The following is a 15,571-nucleotide window of genomic DNA, read 5'->3' as shown; positions in this document are numbered from 1 at the left end:
ATCTCTAATATCCTAACATAAAATTTTATTTTTCGAGGTCATCTTGACACGTTTATGAATTTATCTGTTTTGAGACATTACCCGGTGTCAATCTGTACAATGTCAGCTACACGACAAAATTGAACTTTTTCGGGTTCCATATTTTAAAATTCAACTAAAATCAAAAACTTTGGCTTAAAATATTATTCCTATGTATTTATTTTACTAATTAATACGCGATTACGGTTAAGATAATTACCAGATTAGTCTAATTTTTGGCGGTTGTCACAATTTCAGCCTTCATTGCTTCATTTTCAGTCACCAGCTTGTTGATCCTTAAAACTGCTTCTTGTAGTTTTGTAGTTGATTCTTTAAGCTGAATCTCATATAGCTAAGCAATGATTAAATAAAAATTAATAAGAAAATAAATAAGTACTAATGAGAAGAAAACTAACAATCTAACAATTTTTTTTCCTATGGGATTAAAATCCTAAACATACTGAAAAACTTAAAAAATAAATAAGATTTATCTTTTCTCGTAAACTATTGAGATATATGTTCCTAGATCATTTTAGAACTTCGAAATTATTTAAGAACTCTCCACAACCAACCATTTTACTTATTAAATATACTTAATATTATTCGAAGGTAATTTCATCTTTTGTGATTATATATGTAAATTGGTGATTACACGTATATGTAATTACAAGTTTACATATGTGTAATAACCAGTTTACGTATACGTAATCATATATTTACATGTAATTAACGACAAAACTACTTTTTGCCTTTTATTATATGTTCTTATGTGATTATATTAAATTGGTGATTACACATATATGCAATCACTATGTTATTAAATATACGTAAAATAGATAAAAATAAAGTATTTTATTAAAAAACAAACAAACTATTAGGGCTTTTAATAAGGGATGGTTTTTGTCTATTGGATTATTAAGAAATAAAAAAATTAAAAAAAAGGACTATGTATTATCAGTTATATTCAAACTCTAAAAAAATTAAGAAAAATTCAATGGGGCTTAGGCAGTTAGGCAGCTTACCTCTTGAAAATGAGTCAATTGCTCTATTGACCTTTTCGCATTTAAATCATTTTCGGTCGACCAACTTTCAAAAACCGAGCTTTTCACAAAATTTTCATAAAGCTCACACACTAAAGCTTCACAAAAACCTTCCATTTCTGCAACTTTATCTTTTTGGATTTTTATTTTGGCCACAAGTGTCTCATTTTCCACCTTATGTAACCTCAATTCGGCATCTACTTCCAGCAAGATCAAGTCTTTAAAGTGTAAATCAACATGGGAAATAATTATGTCTTCCTTCAACTTCTCAAACACTTTAGACATATTAATATTCTCAGTCTCCAGAGCATTATTTTCTGATACCAATTCTTGTATATTCGACGACATCATGCATAACTTGGCCTCTTTTGCAGATAAATCTGTCATTAGATTGTTGATGATAAAATCTGCTTCTTTAATTTTGTTTTGTGTTTCAACAAATTTGTCCAGATAACAAGAAGATTCCACTGTTTGTTGTGATGTGTTTATCATTGCGTCCGTAAGTTCAAGTTCGTATAGCTACAAAGTTTAAAAAATATAAATGGTTGGACACTATGTTCAAATATATAAGTACAGCAAATCTTTTAAGTGGATTATGGTGATGACCCTTATATATATGATATATATGATCACTACTTATATTTAATTACCAGAAGACCCTTATAAAATCTTGATGAACGATTTTGCCTCACGTTAAATTAATAATTTAATGTCAAGAGAGGGGTTATTTCCTACATATTTCAATAAGACATTTTTATAATCAATGTAGTTTTATTTAGCACAATGCCAATTTTACCCTTATGCATTTAAGATGTCATTTTTCTTGGAAACTTGCAACACTTAACAATAAGGTTAACAATAGTAGGTATTCAATTTTTGAAGTAGGCTATTATATAAGGCCAAATTTGAAAGAAACACAGACAATAACTTCACAGCAAAAGTTACAAAAGGGTAAAATGGGAAAATTGTTGTCAAGTGAAGAAGAAATCATACCTGTTTTGCATTAACTAACTCAACATGAAGGTCATCTCTTTCACAAGTAACACTTTCCAAATCTCCTTTCAATGATTCAATCAAATTGTTTCCATCAAAAGCAGTTTTCAATTCAATAACTTCCAAGGCCTTCTTTGTTTCTGCCAATTCCACCTCAGCGGACCTTTTTGCTTTTAACGCATCTTCAACGTTTTCGATCAACCGAGCTTCAAGAACCAGGCTTTTTACAATGTTTTCATAATGTTCATATTCTAAAGATTCAAAACAAGCTTCACATTCTTCGGTTTCATCGTTACTTTTCAGTTCTTGTTCGAGCAAGATCAAATCTTTGAAGTGCAAATCCACATTACAAATAATTATCTCTTCCTTTAACTTCTCAACAACTTCAGACATACTAACTTTATCTTTCTCAAGATCATTATTTTCGGAAGCCACTTGTTCTAGTTTTCATGACATCATAAATACCTCGATATCTTTGGCAGATAAATCAATCACTAGCTTCTCTTCCAAACATCTCAACTCCTCATCTTTCTCATTAATCTGTTTTTCAAGAGCAGAATAACCGTCCTCTAGGATCTCCCTCTCGTTTATAAAATTAATTTCTTTTCTCTTCAACTCGTCAATCTCAATCTTCATTGCTTCATTTTCATTCACCAGTTTGTTGATCATACAATCAACTTCTTTAATCTTTTGTTGTGTTTCTTTAAATTTATCAAGATTGCAACAAGATTCCAATGCATGTTGTGTTGTGTTTTTCATTGCATCCATAAGTTCAACCTCATATAGCTATGCAAGTAAACAACAGATATTTTAAAAACTGAATCAGTATGATACTGAAGGCTAATTACCGAGTGGGTCAAGTGGGCCGGCCCGAGATGTCTTAGCTGGATGGGCTAGGGTTATGGGTGTTATGTTTTGTTAGTCTTTCATATAAATGTACCTTAACCGAGTTAGAGTTTAAGAACAAGAAAACAAGAGATAGTTTGTAATAGGGTTTTTGAGCTATATTTCCCTAATAACAAAGTGAAATCTCTTTAACGTTTGTGTGTTACTGTTTATTGATTATCGTTTAATTCCTATGAAAATCTTGACTTGGTATCAGATCCGGTTCAAGGAATCTGAACGATAATCACCAGCCGCCGCCTAGGGTTTCACAGCCGCCGCCACTTAACACAGTTGTGCACCGTCGCTGCTGTGCACCTCTGCTGCCGTCACGCGTTCGACCAGAAACCGAGCTGCTGCTGCTGCTGAACTCGCGATTAAACGAGTCAGGTTTGATCGAGTTATTTCAGATCTAAAACTGTTGTCTATTTCGATTATACGAGCTGTGTTTAATCAAGTGGTACTACATCTAAGTACTGGATCCCACTACACCACTTTCTACGTACAGCCGTCGTAAGAAAGATATGGGGGATTCTGTACCGAAGGGGAAAGAAGCCGGATCTACGTCCGTGCACTGTCCCATGTTAACTGCTACAAATTACACCGTATGGGCCATGAGAATGAAAATTGTTTTGAAGGTTCATAAAGTGTGGGATACGATTGGGTCAGATTCAGCCGAAGACGAGAAGAATGACTTGGCAATAGCACTTTTGTTCCAGTCAATACCCGAAAATCTGATTATGCAAGTAGGCAATCAGGAAACCGCAAAAGATCTGTGGGGTGCAATCAAAAGCCGTCATTTGGGGGCTGATCGGGTTTGAGAAGCTCGTCTCCAAACCCTAACCACAGAATTCGATAATCTGAAAATGCGTGATTCAGAATCGATTGATGACTTCGCCAGGAAGTTATCAAGTTTGGCCTCAAAATCTGCAGCCCTAGGAGAAGAGATTGAAGAGACAAAGATGGTAAAGAAGTTTCTAAAGGCACTTCCTCGTTCTAAGTACATTCAAATTGTTGCTTCGTTAGAACAAGTCTTGGATTTGAACAAAACCGGGTTTGAAGATGTCGTAGGAAGGTTGAAAGCCTATGAAGAACGAATCAAGGAAGAAGTTATGGAAACACAAGGTAACCTATTATTCTCAAATGGTGAAAGCTCTTATTCAAGACGGGGAGAAAACGGGTCAAGAGGTCGAGGTCGAGGCCGAGGACGAAATAACCGAGGCAGGGGAAGAGGTCGTGTCAAAAGGGAAGGAAAAGGTAAAGAAAGACCATTCCAAGGTGGTTTGCTATCGATGTGATCAAATGGGGCACTTTGCATCGAAATGCCCGGATCGTGTACAAAAGTTACAGGAAGCAAATGTGGCAGAAACGGTGGAGGCCGATACCGCATATGTACACGAGGTAGTGTTTTTGAATGGACAGAATCTAATACCCAAGAAATTTGAAACCGGTCTGGTAGAGAATAATGTGTGGTATTTGGATAACGGGGCAAGCAACCATATGACGGGAAACCGGTCATTCTTTTCAGAATTGAATGAAAGCATAACCGGAAATGTAAGATTTGGCGATGGGTCGTGCGTGAAAATCAAGGGTCGACGCTCGATTATTTTTCAAGGAAAATCCGGTGAGCAAAATTTGCTAACGGAAACGTACTATGTACCCGATATATGTGGTCTATTTTGTTGAAAGAAAAAAGCGAGGCATTCGAGAAATTCAAGAAGTTCAAAGCCTTGGTCGAGAAAGAAACCGAAGTGACCATTAAAACACTCCGAACCGATCGGGGAAGAGAATTCACATCGAGTGAATTTAATGGGTTTTGTGAAGAAAATGGAATTTGCTAACGGAAACATACTATGTACCCGGGCTTAAAACCAATATTATGAGCCTAGGTCAAGCTACCGAGTCCGGTTGTGATGTGAGAATGAAAGATGAATTCTTGACTATGCATGATGGGGGTGGAAGGTTGCTAATGAAGGTAACGAGATCACCGAATCGGTTATACAAGATACGTTTAAACGTGGGTTCACCAGTTTGTTTGCTAGCCAAGATTGGTGATGATGCTTGGCGTTGGCATGCAAGGCTTGGGCATATTAGTTTCGATACGATGAAGTCGATGACTAAAAAGGAGATTGTTCATGGTTTACCATGGGTCGAGCACGAGAATGAGATGCGCGAGTCATGTTTGGTGGGCAAACACACACGGAAATCTTTTCCGTCGACCACGATGTTTCGGGCTAAACGAGTTCTCGAGCTTGTTCATGGGGACTTGTGTGGTCCGATTACCCCCTCCACCATATCTGGTAATAAATACATTTTTGTATTAATTGATGATTTTCACGATATATGTGGTCTATTTTGTTGAAAGAAAAAAGCGAGGCATTCGAGAAATTCAAGAAGTTCAAAGCCTTGGTCGAGAAAGAAACCGAAGTGACCATTAAAACACTCCGAACCAATCGGGGAGGAGAATTCACATCGAGTGAATTTAATGGGTTTTGTGAAGAAAATGGAATTTCGCGACACTTAACGGCCCCGTATACGCCTCAACAAAACGGTGTTGTAGAACGCCGAAACCGTACTCTTTTGGAGATGACAAGGAGTATCTTGAAGGCCATGAAGGTACCAAATTATTTGTGGGGAGAAGCGGTTCGACACTCCACGTACTTAATTAATTGAGTGTCAACAAGATCGTTAAAGAACCGCACACCGTATGAAATGTTCAAGGGGAAGAAGCCGACTGTTGAACATTTAAGAGTGTTTGGTTGTCTTGCATGAAATGTTCAAGGGGAAGAAGCCGACTGTTGAACATTTAAGAGTGTTCGGTTGTCTTGCATATGCTAAGGTTGAAAAACCTCACTTGAAGAAGCTTGATGACCGATCGAGACCTCTTGTGAATCTTGGAACAGAACCGGGTTCTAAGGCGTACCGGTTTTATAATCCGAAAACCCGAAGAATTGTCGTTAGCCGAGACGTGGTGTTTAATGAAAAGGTTGGGTGGAATTGGGAAGAACCAAGCGGAGATGAAGATGGCGAACCGGGTATGTTTAAGTTTTTTTGGGGTAGTTCGATAGATGTTGGAACCGGCCTGTTATGATCAGCCCCATGCTGACTGATAGCTCCAATTTTGACTCAAGCGAGTCACCCGACAGCAGCCACGGTGACTCCAAATCAGGCCCGCATGACGGTACACAAACGGGCCCAAACAGCCCAAACAGTGCCGTTTCTGGCAGCAATGCTTCAGCACGTTCAGCAGCCCAAAACGGGCCTGTTCTACCAACCCAACAAGTCGAAACAGTCATACCAGAACCGAGAAGATCAGCGCGTGTTTCGGTTCCACCACAGTACCTTGATGACTGTTTTACAAGCAGATATTGATTGTGAACAGTTACTTTTAGCAATCAACGAAGAACCAAATTGTTATCAAGAGGCTAAAGTTTCAAAAGAGTGGGTTAAAGCGATGAAGGCCGAGATAGATTCCATCCACAAAAATAATACTTGGACCCTGATCGAGAAACCGAATGGGATAAAAGCCATAGGTTTAAAATGGGTTTTCAAGGTGAAGAAGAATGCCGATGGAACTATTAATAAATACAAAGCACGGTTAGTTGCAAAGGGGTATGTGCAACAAGTCGGGATCGATTTTGAAGAAGTTTTTGCTCCAATCGCACGAATCGAGACTATTCGATTATTAATTGCATTGGCCGCATCGAATGGGTGGGAGATTCATCATCTTGATGTAAAAAAAGCGTTTTTACACGGTGAGTTAAAGGAAACCGTTTATGTAGTTCAACCAGAGGGATTCGAGAAGAAGGGGGAAGAACACAAGGTATATAAACTGTCAAAAGCTTTGTACGGTTTAAGGCAAGCACCACGGGCTTGGAACTGTAAACTCGATCAGATTTTGAAAAATATGAAGTTTGTTCGGTGCGTGAAAGAAAAGTCGGTGTACCGAAAGGTTGAGGGAAAGCATCATCTGATTGTGGCAGTTTATGTTGACGATTTATTTGTAACCGGGACAAGCCGTTGTATTATAACCGACTTCAAACAAGGTATGTCGACCAAGTTTGAGATGTCGGATCTCGGGAAGTTAACATATTATCTCGGTATTGAAGTCTCACAAAGCAATAACGAGATACAAATTAATCAAGAAGGGTACGCACGTAAAATTCTAAAGGATTCGGGAATGGAAACATGTTACCGGTCTCACATACCTATGGATCATGGCTTACGGTTATGTAAAGCCGAAAACGAGGAGATTGATGCGACGGGATACCGGAAGATTGTCGGGTGTTTGAGATACCTATTACATACGCGACCTAACTTGTCATATTCGGTCGGGGTTGTTAGTCGCTACATGCAAAGTCCGAGAGAGTCACATGGTTTGGCAATTAATCACATTTTGAGGTACTTGAAGAAAACTTTTTGGGTTAAAGTTTGAACGAAACGGGTCAAAGAAATTGGTTGGTTATAGTGATAGTAGTCACAATGTGGATGAGGATGACGGAAGGAGTACAACCGGGCATGTTTTCTACTTCGGCTCGACTCCCGTCACGTGGTGTTCACAAAAACAAGCAACCGTGGCACTTTCTTCGTGTGAAGCTGAATATATGGCAGCTTCTGCAGCCGCGTGTCAAGCAGTTTGGCTCCGAGAATTATTGGGTGAAATAACCGGTGACCCGCTACAAAAGATTAAGTTGAAGATTGACAACACCTCCGCGATTGCCCTCGTGAAGAATCCCGTGTTTCATGGTCGAACGAAACACATCAAATCTCGATATCACTTCATTCGAGAATGTGTTGAAGCAGATGAAGTTGAAGTTATGCATGTAAAAGTGGAAAGGAGCAAAAGGCGGACATTTTAACAAAGGCACTTGCAAGATTCAAGTTTCAAAGGATGCGCGAGTTACTACATGTTGAAGACCTCCCAAAATCCAACTCGGAAATTAGGGGGGTGAATGAAGGCTAATTACCGAGTGGGCCAAGTGGTCCGGCCCGAGATGTCTTAGCTGGATGGGCTAGGGTTATGGGTGTTATGGTTTGTTAGTCTTTCATATAAATGTATCTTAACCGAGTTAGGGTTTAAGAACAAGAAAACAAGAGATAGTTTGTAATAGGGTTTTTGAGCTATATTTCCCTAATAACAAAGTGAAATCTCTTTAACGTTTCTGTGTTACTGTTTATTGATTATCGTTTAATTCCTACGGAGACCTTGAGATACGACCCAACATATATATATGTATGTATGTATGTATGTATGTATATATAATGTTAAACAAAGAAAGGAAAAAAATACCTCTTTCTCTTTCAGGAGAAGATCAACCTCAGCGTCTTTTTCAAGCAAGATGCAATCCTTCAATTGCATATCCACATAGGAAATAATTAATTGTTCTTTCAACTTTTCAAAAACCATTGACATATGAATTTTCTCATTTTCATGGTCAGTATTTTCTGCAGCAATTAAACATCTTAACTTTTCATCTTGGCCACTAATCACTTGGATTTGATGGCTAATCTCCATCTTCATTGCTTCATTTTCAGTCACTAGTGTGTTAATCACCAAATTTGCTTCCATAACATTGTGTTGAATTTCTGCAAATTTATCAAGATAGCAACTAGATTCCATTTCTTGTTGTGTTGCATGTATCTTTGAATCCATAAGTTCAGCCTCGTATTGCTACACAATTAAAAAAATAAAGTTAGTCAGGAATTACAAGTTTACACTTATGAACAAATTTTTAAACAGAAAAAAAATGGAGAATTCACCTTTCGTTGCTCTTCCATCAGATTTATGACAGAATTCTTCACATTTAACTCTGATAACAATTTATCAATTTCTTCATCTTTTTTAATGCAGTCTTTTTGGTGTGCTTCTGACATTACCAAAATTGCTCCTCGTAATGACCTTAACATTGTCTCCATTTCATTACCTTTTACCTTTGCATCCTCTAAACATGTGTTAAGTTCATCTATCCTCAATTCTTTTTCAGATATCTTTCTTGCAATAACTTGTAAATTCTCACAAACCCGCGTTTGTTTTCCGTGACCAATGAAGTTTGAGGCATCATCAAGTGCATTGTGTCCCACAGTAACGACCTCTTCAATCTTTCTGGTCAAAAAGTCAAACTCCTCAGATAAACCGTTGAAGTTTCTATCTTTCTCTTCATACTTCTCTTTTAAAAGGGTCAATTCTTGTTGGATATCTTTTTCTTTCAAATTGTTTTCATATCTTTCTTCCTTGAAAATAGTCTTGAGAAATTCTAGCTCCAACTGTAAACCCGTTATTTCTTCAGGGTATTTTTTAAAAATTTCATCTTTTTCATCTTCAACCGAAGAAGATTCGGATATTGATTCCTGAAAAGAATCAAAATGCTAATTTTGAAAAAAATGGCATTTCCTTTATGGCCTCAATGCCATCATACTAATATAACTAAAAAGTAACTGAATATACCTTCATGACCTCAATGCCACCAACTTGAACATTCAGTGAAGATTTTTGTCTTTCTAGGGTATTTTTTAAAAATTTCATCTTTTTCATCTTCAACTGAAGAAGATTCGGATATTGATTCCAAAAGAATCAAAATGCTAATTTTGAAAAAAATGGCATTTCCTTTAAGGCCTCAATGCCATCATACTAATATAACTAAAAAGTAACTGAATATACCTTCATGACCTCAATGCCACCAACTTGAACATTCAGTGAAGATTTTTGTCTTTCTAATAAAGCATTTAAGTCGGAAATTTCCCTGTAGAAAACAAAGAACTGCTAAATGGACAAGATTACGAAAAATAAAATAATTAAAAGAAAAAAAAAGATTTAATGGGAGCAGATTATGTTACCTGCAGAGTTTTGTATTTTCCTCTATGCAAGAATTCAGGTTATCCCTGCACTTCTCTAACTCTTCCTGGCTCTTTAATAACTGAAATTAGTTTAAAAATTGTCAAAAACACGTATAAACTTTTGTGCATTAAGGTCACCAATATTCAACTACATTATAGACATAATTACACTTGATGAGGTGTCATGCCTTTTCAAATGTTAAAATTATTATATTTTTAAAAGGTTTAAGGGCATTTTCGTCATTTGGCATGTTTTATATCAATTCCGGCAAAAAACATGTTGGATAATGAGGTGTCCACATCTTATAGGCTAGCAGTATTATGTTTCAACGTAAGTAGTGTATTTTCGTCATTTGGCGTGCTTTATGCTGATTCTGGCCAAAATCATATTAGATGATGAGGTATACATGAAATGTGACCGTATATTTTTGGATTTTTAAAGGCGTTTTGGCAATTGGCATGATTTAAGTCCTTTGTGGTATCAATAGAAAAGGTTGAATACTTGGGTGGTCTGCACATACATTATCATTACTATATTAAAAATGCCAAAAAACAACCTCGGATTGACGAGAATCGATTTCGTTTTTGTCTTTTGCAGCTTCCTGTTATCATTTGCATATAAGTTATTAAGTTTTTTATTAAATGACTGGTAAATATGAGAAGCTAACACTTAACACCTAACAATCATTAAAGATTACCTTTTCCGTTCTCAGATTCATATAATTATGTTCATCGAGTAAAAGAGCCAACTGTCAAAAAAATTTACAAATATATAATTATAAAGAAAACACCAAAATACTGAAGTGTGCTTGATGAAATAGCATAGATAAATACCTGATCCCGCAATTTAGACACCTCAGCCAACAACATTTCTCTCTCCCCTTCTTCATAGAAATCTTGAAATCTGAAATAACATAAAATATTTCACAATCAAACCCTAATACTAATTATCTAATATATATTTAACACTACCTTTTAAGTTGTTCCTGAAGCCTAATATTTTCGACAGCGAATCGTGTTACTTCAGGATTCTTATCAACTTTTGCACGAAGAATTTTAATTTCTTCAGTGAGAGTGTTGTTTTCTTCTATAAGATAAGTATCTGCAGATATTAATCCAGAAAAAACTGACTCCATTTTCTGAATTTTGGCTTCCCGAAACTTCAACATCATTTTAGTGCACCTGTTTTCTTCTTCCCGTTGACGAACCAAACAGTTTAGCTGTTCGATTTCTGCTTCGAGCTGTTTAATACAGCTTTCTGTTGACTTTTCTCTCCTTAAAGCTCCATTTAAAGAACTCTCCAAAGATTTCAACTATAATGACAAAAATAAGTAAATACAGCCTTACACTAAATTGACCAAAAAAAAGAAAGAAAAGAAAAAACAGATGACAGCCATTGAAACAGACTGCTAGTATATAGGCCTGTAAATGAACCTAACGAACACGAGTAGGGTGCGTTAGTGTTTGTTCGTTTTCATTTAACTGGACAAACAATCAAACACGAATGTAAACGATCATAAACGAACAAGCATAACTAAACATAGATGAACAAATGTAACCACACATAATTCATCGAACATAAACTTTTTTGGGTCTAAAAAAGTAATTAAAATAGACTAAATTTGTAGTAGGTGATATTTAGTTTCATAAAAATAGACTAAAGATTATGTCGTAATTGATTTGAATGAATTTATAAACGAACAAGCGTAAACTAATAAAAATAAATGAACGTAAACAAACGTTCACGAACATAAATGAATGAACGAGACATGTGTTCGTGTTTGTTCCTTTAACTTAAAGAACAAAAAGTTTTTTTCATACCCGTTTGTTTAGTAAATAGACGAACCTCATGTTAAACGGTTAACTGAATGTTCAGTTCTTTTACAAGCCTATTAGTATATACCTGGTTACATGAAACCCTTTTATCTTCATCTTCATCTCCATATGAACTTGCATTGCTACAATTCTCATCTTTTGAACTAAATGTTAGAGACCGTGATGTATTCTGGCGTTTCAAGATAGCAAGTTCCTCCTATACAAATAAAAGCTGGACATTAGGTATTATTATTATAATTACTAACATTATTTTTATTTTATTACTGTTATTATCATTTTTTTTTGTGAAGAAATTACCTTGAGAAGTCGTATCTGGTGTTGAAGTGCCACTACATCTCCAGATGCGTCTTCATTTATCACGGCCTTCGAAATGCCAAGAAAACAGAGAATTATTATAGGTTTTGAATAACATATGAAGGATTTAAATTATATAGAAACTTTCTTACATTGTTTTGAATAAGTTTTGCACGCTGAGCAAATTTTAAAGTGTTCAAGGTCTCAATAGCAGAACTAGAAACAGAAAATAATGTTAGTTAAAAATTTTGGTTTAAACTGCTTCTTTCGCAGAAGTCCTGATAAATGAAGTATACCTTATAGAAGGGCTAACATTAGCGATTATCATAGTTTTCGAGTTCCCACCCAATGAATCCTGTGTCACACATTTATAATAAATAAATAAATAAGTAAAATGGATTTTTTATGAACTTAAATTATAAAACTTTTAATCACCTGAAGAAGAAAAGTGAGTCTGGAATCTCGATAGGGAACATGTCTTGTTCTTGCATTAGCACCATCAACTAGAACCATTATTACATGACTGTACAAAAAAAAATTTGCATTACTAAGTATATCAAAAGTCCAATACGAAAACTAAAAAAAAAGAACTGCATAACAAGGTATCAACAATGATCTGCTTTCTGTTTTGGATGGCACACTCTATTCGCAGCACACAAAACAGGCTCAAAATTTCAAAAATAAAGATCATTTCGGTTGAACTTTTAAGTTGGCCAGTTTTCCAGGTAACATGTCATCACCAAATGAGGTAGAAAAAAGTCAACATTGTCAAACTTGTTGACTGCCACATTGCACTCAAAGCAGGCTCAACATTTTAAAACAATTTCATTTTGGTTGATCTTCTAAGTTAGTTAGCTTTCCAGGTGGCATGCCATCACCACATGAGCCAGAAAAACATCAGCATGATCAAAGTTATTGGCAGTCACATCATCAGTTTGACCAGGTTCAAACATTAAAAAAAACACTTAAAAGTCATTTAGGGTAATTGAACATATGAGCCAAAAACATGGTCAAAGTTACCCACAAGTCAACTGCTGCGTCATCATTTTTAACCAAGTTCTTACTTCTGGAAAAAAGTTCTTTACCAGTAAAAAGAAGAAAGAGAATTGGTAAATAAAATGCTCATACCCAAGTGTAGATAAAGACTTATTAATATTGGCAGCTTCTTTTAATCGTTCACCTTCAGCACCAGAAGTTTTTTGTCTGTTAAGAGAAAACCACAGAATTCTAATTCTAAACAAAACCAAAATACTGACAAATACAAGTAATATTATCTACATTCAGCACCTTTCTGAACCAGCTAAATCAACAAGATTTAACCTTGCAAATCTTAGGTTAGATGTCGAATCTTTTTCCCACCTACTTTCAATAACACATGTAAAAACACTGTGTGAACGACTGCTCTCTCTATTCATATTTGTAGCAGCAACTCGCCTATTTGCAGAACCCTAAACATAAATATAGTAAGAAAATGACAAAAAGACTTTAAGGTTATAAAAGCATAAAAAGATCATGGTGTACCTGGCTAAGAAGTTTAAGAATATCACTCACGGAATGAACTTCATATTCTGTAAGGTTTTCAACATACACACCCTTTTTAACATCTTCCCGCAGCTACAAGAAACACAATAGCAAAATATTATTAAACTTCGATGATAATAAATATGTCATTATTCATGCAACGCGTAACATACCTGCAGATTTGTGGAAGAGGGATCAAGTAGATCAGTTATTTGTTCATTGTAAATCTCCAAGAAAGAACACTTGCAGGTGTACTTTAGTCTTTCGTCAATTCGACTTTCCTCTTCCTGTACAAATGCAAAAGATTTGGGCATTAAACTACTTACGAAGGGCTGGATTAGAAAATAATATTGGACATTATTATGTCTATAAGTTCAATACCGAAATGATTTTAGAAAATAAGAACTCGAATATCCTTGGTGTCATTCCTCGATTTGGGCTTGGTTTTGTTTCAAGATCATTTATTTCACCAAGCATGGTGTGTGTCTTCCCACTTCCCGTCTGTAATAAGCACATGATCATATATAATATGAGGTCAAAATCTATATATATGTTATTGAAACTATTATCAAAAAGTATGTTACCTGCCCATATGCAAACATACAACTGTTGTAGCCAGATAAGCAATTCTCGACCATTGGCTGACCAACCATCTTAAAAAGGGTTTCCTGGTCAATTGTTTCACACGCAACATGATCAAATGTAAAGCGTGTCTCTGGTTGTGAAATCCATGTTAAGGTTTGCGCACTTTCTTGCTTTAAACATCTATTGTAGCCTTGTGAGCCGATTTCCATACCATTAAGTGGTCGGATTCGAATCAAAACCTAACGAAAATATCATCCCCATAAGCAAACACAGACACCAATCAAAGTATCAAACACTTATGTATAGAGTTATATAAACTTACTTGAACATTATGATCCATCCAGAAAGATGGATCTTCTCTAAGATCATAATGAGGAACCTCAACAGTATTTACAGTTGTACACGTGTTGAATGCTACAGGAATTCCTTTAGATAAAGCTGCAAAGTTCCCGGTCCGAACACCTCCATTAACAGGAGGCCTAGAACTACCTCCATTAAAAAATCCTAGATTTGGAGGTTTACCTACACTCTTTGTAGGTGTACTGTGTGTAGAATTAGGCTCCTGCGGACATCTCGGAATTGATTTACACGGTTTAGGTGTATTTCCATTCCCAATTCTCACCTCATCTCTTGACTCAAATCCCCACCCATACCGATTCCGATTCAATCCTCCTTGCTTTTCTGGAGTTTTCAATGCCATTCCGGATTCTAGATTCCTTACCTTCGGTTTGGTAGGTGTTCTGTATAGTTTGCTACTTTTGAGACCTGATTCATAATCAGATTTGCTAGGGTTTTGAGGAGGATCTTGAATTGTGTTTAATGGAGGCCTTGAATGAGAATCAATGCTCACTCGACCGATCGATGGCTCACGAAGGTTTACATTAACAGGCAGGTTTTCAATTTCTTCAAACTTCAAGTTTTTACCCGAATTTCGACGCGATAACTTTAAATCTCTCGACATTCTAAACAAATAACGGAAACTCGATACTCTGGAACAACAGTAGATATATATGAGCCCTAGTTCATTATCAGATTCGCTAGGGTTTAACAGCTAACAAATAATCAATAATCTGGAACAACAGTAGATAAATAACAGCCAACAAATACTCGATCATCTGGAACAACGGTATATAATTATGAGCTGTAATTAGTAATCAGATTCGCTAGGGTTTAACAGCTAACAAAATAATCAATAATCTGGAACAACAGTAGATAAGTAACAGCTAACAAATACTCGATCATCTGGAACAACGGTATATAACTATGAGCTGTAATTAGTAATTGGATTCGCTAGAGTTTAACAACTAACAAACAATTAATAATCTTGAACAACAGTAGATAATAACAGCCAACAGAAACTAGATAATCTAGAACAACGGTATATAATTGTGAGCCATAATTAGTAATCAGATTCCCTAGAGTTTAACCACTAACAAACAACCAATAGTCTGGAACAACAGTAGATATATAACAGCTAACAGAAACTCGATAATCTGGAACAACTGTATATAATTATGAGCCCTAATTAGTAATCAGATTCACTAGGGTTTAACAACTAACAGAAAACC

General features: G+C 35.9%; 1 pseudogene across 1 annotated transcript; it reads right to left on the bottom strand.

Moving 5' to 3' along the window:
* Positions 1–247: 247 nt before the first annotated feature.
* Positions 248–14,971, bottom strand: LOC143607334 (kinesin-like protein KIN-12D; annotated as a pseudogene). Its single transcript, XR_013148948.1, has 23 exons — positions 14,326–14,971; positions 14,003–14,242; positions 13,800–13,919; positions 13,592–13,705; positions 13,419–13,511; positions 13,185–13,345; positions 13,026–13,100; positions 12,333–12,420; positions 12,194–12,252; positions 12,050–12,113; positions 11,901–11,966; positions 11,671–11,799; positions 10,740–11,080; positions 10,602–10,671; positions 10,466–10,516; positions 10,325–10,369; positions 9,768–9,847; positions 9,592–9,673; positions 8,694–9,281; positions 8,224–8,604; positions 2,052–2,837; positions 1,041–1,577; positions 248–370 (listed from the first exon to the last, which is right to left on the bottom strand). The product of XR_013148948.1 is annotated as a kinesin-like protein KIN-12D (transcript).
* Between the last annotated feature and the right edge of the window lie 600 nt (positions 14,972–15,571).

Source organism: Bidens hawaiensis, unplaced genomic scaffold, assembly GCF_021521415.1.
Source record: "Bidens hawaiensis isolate Kalapana, Puna unplaced genomic scaffold, B.hawaiensis_p1.1 tig00081214_1, whole genome shotgun sequence".
NCBI classification, from domain to species: Eukaryota; Viridiplantae; Streptophyta; class Magnoliopsida; order Asterales; family Asteraceae; genus Bidens; species Bidens hawaiensis.
Note: the sequence above shows the minus strand (reverse complement) of the source record. Positions and strands in the feature narration are given on the sequence as shown.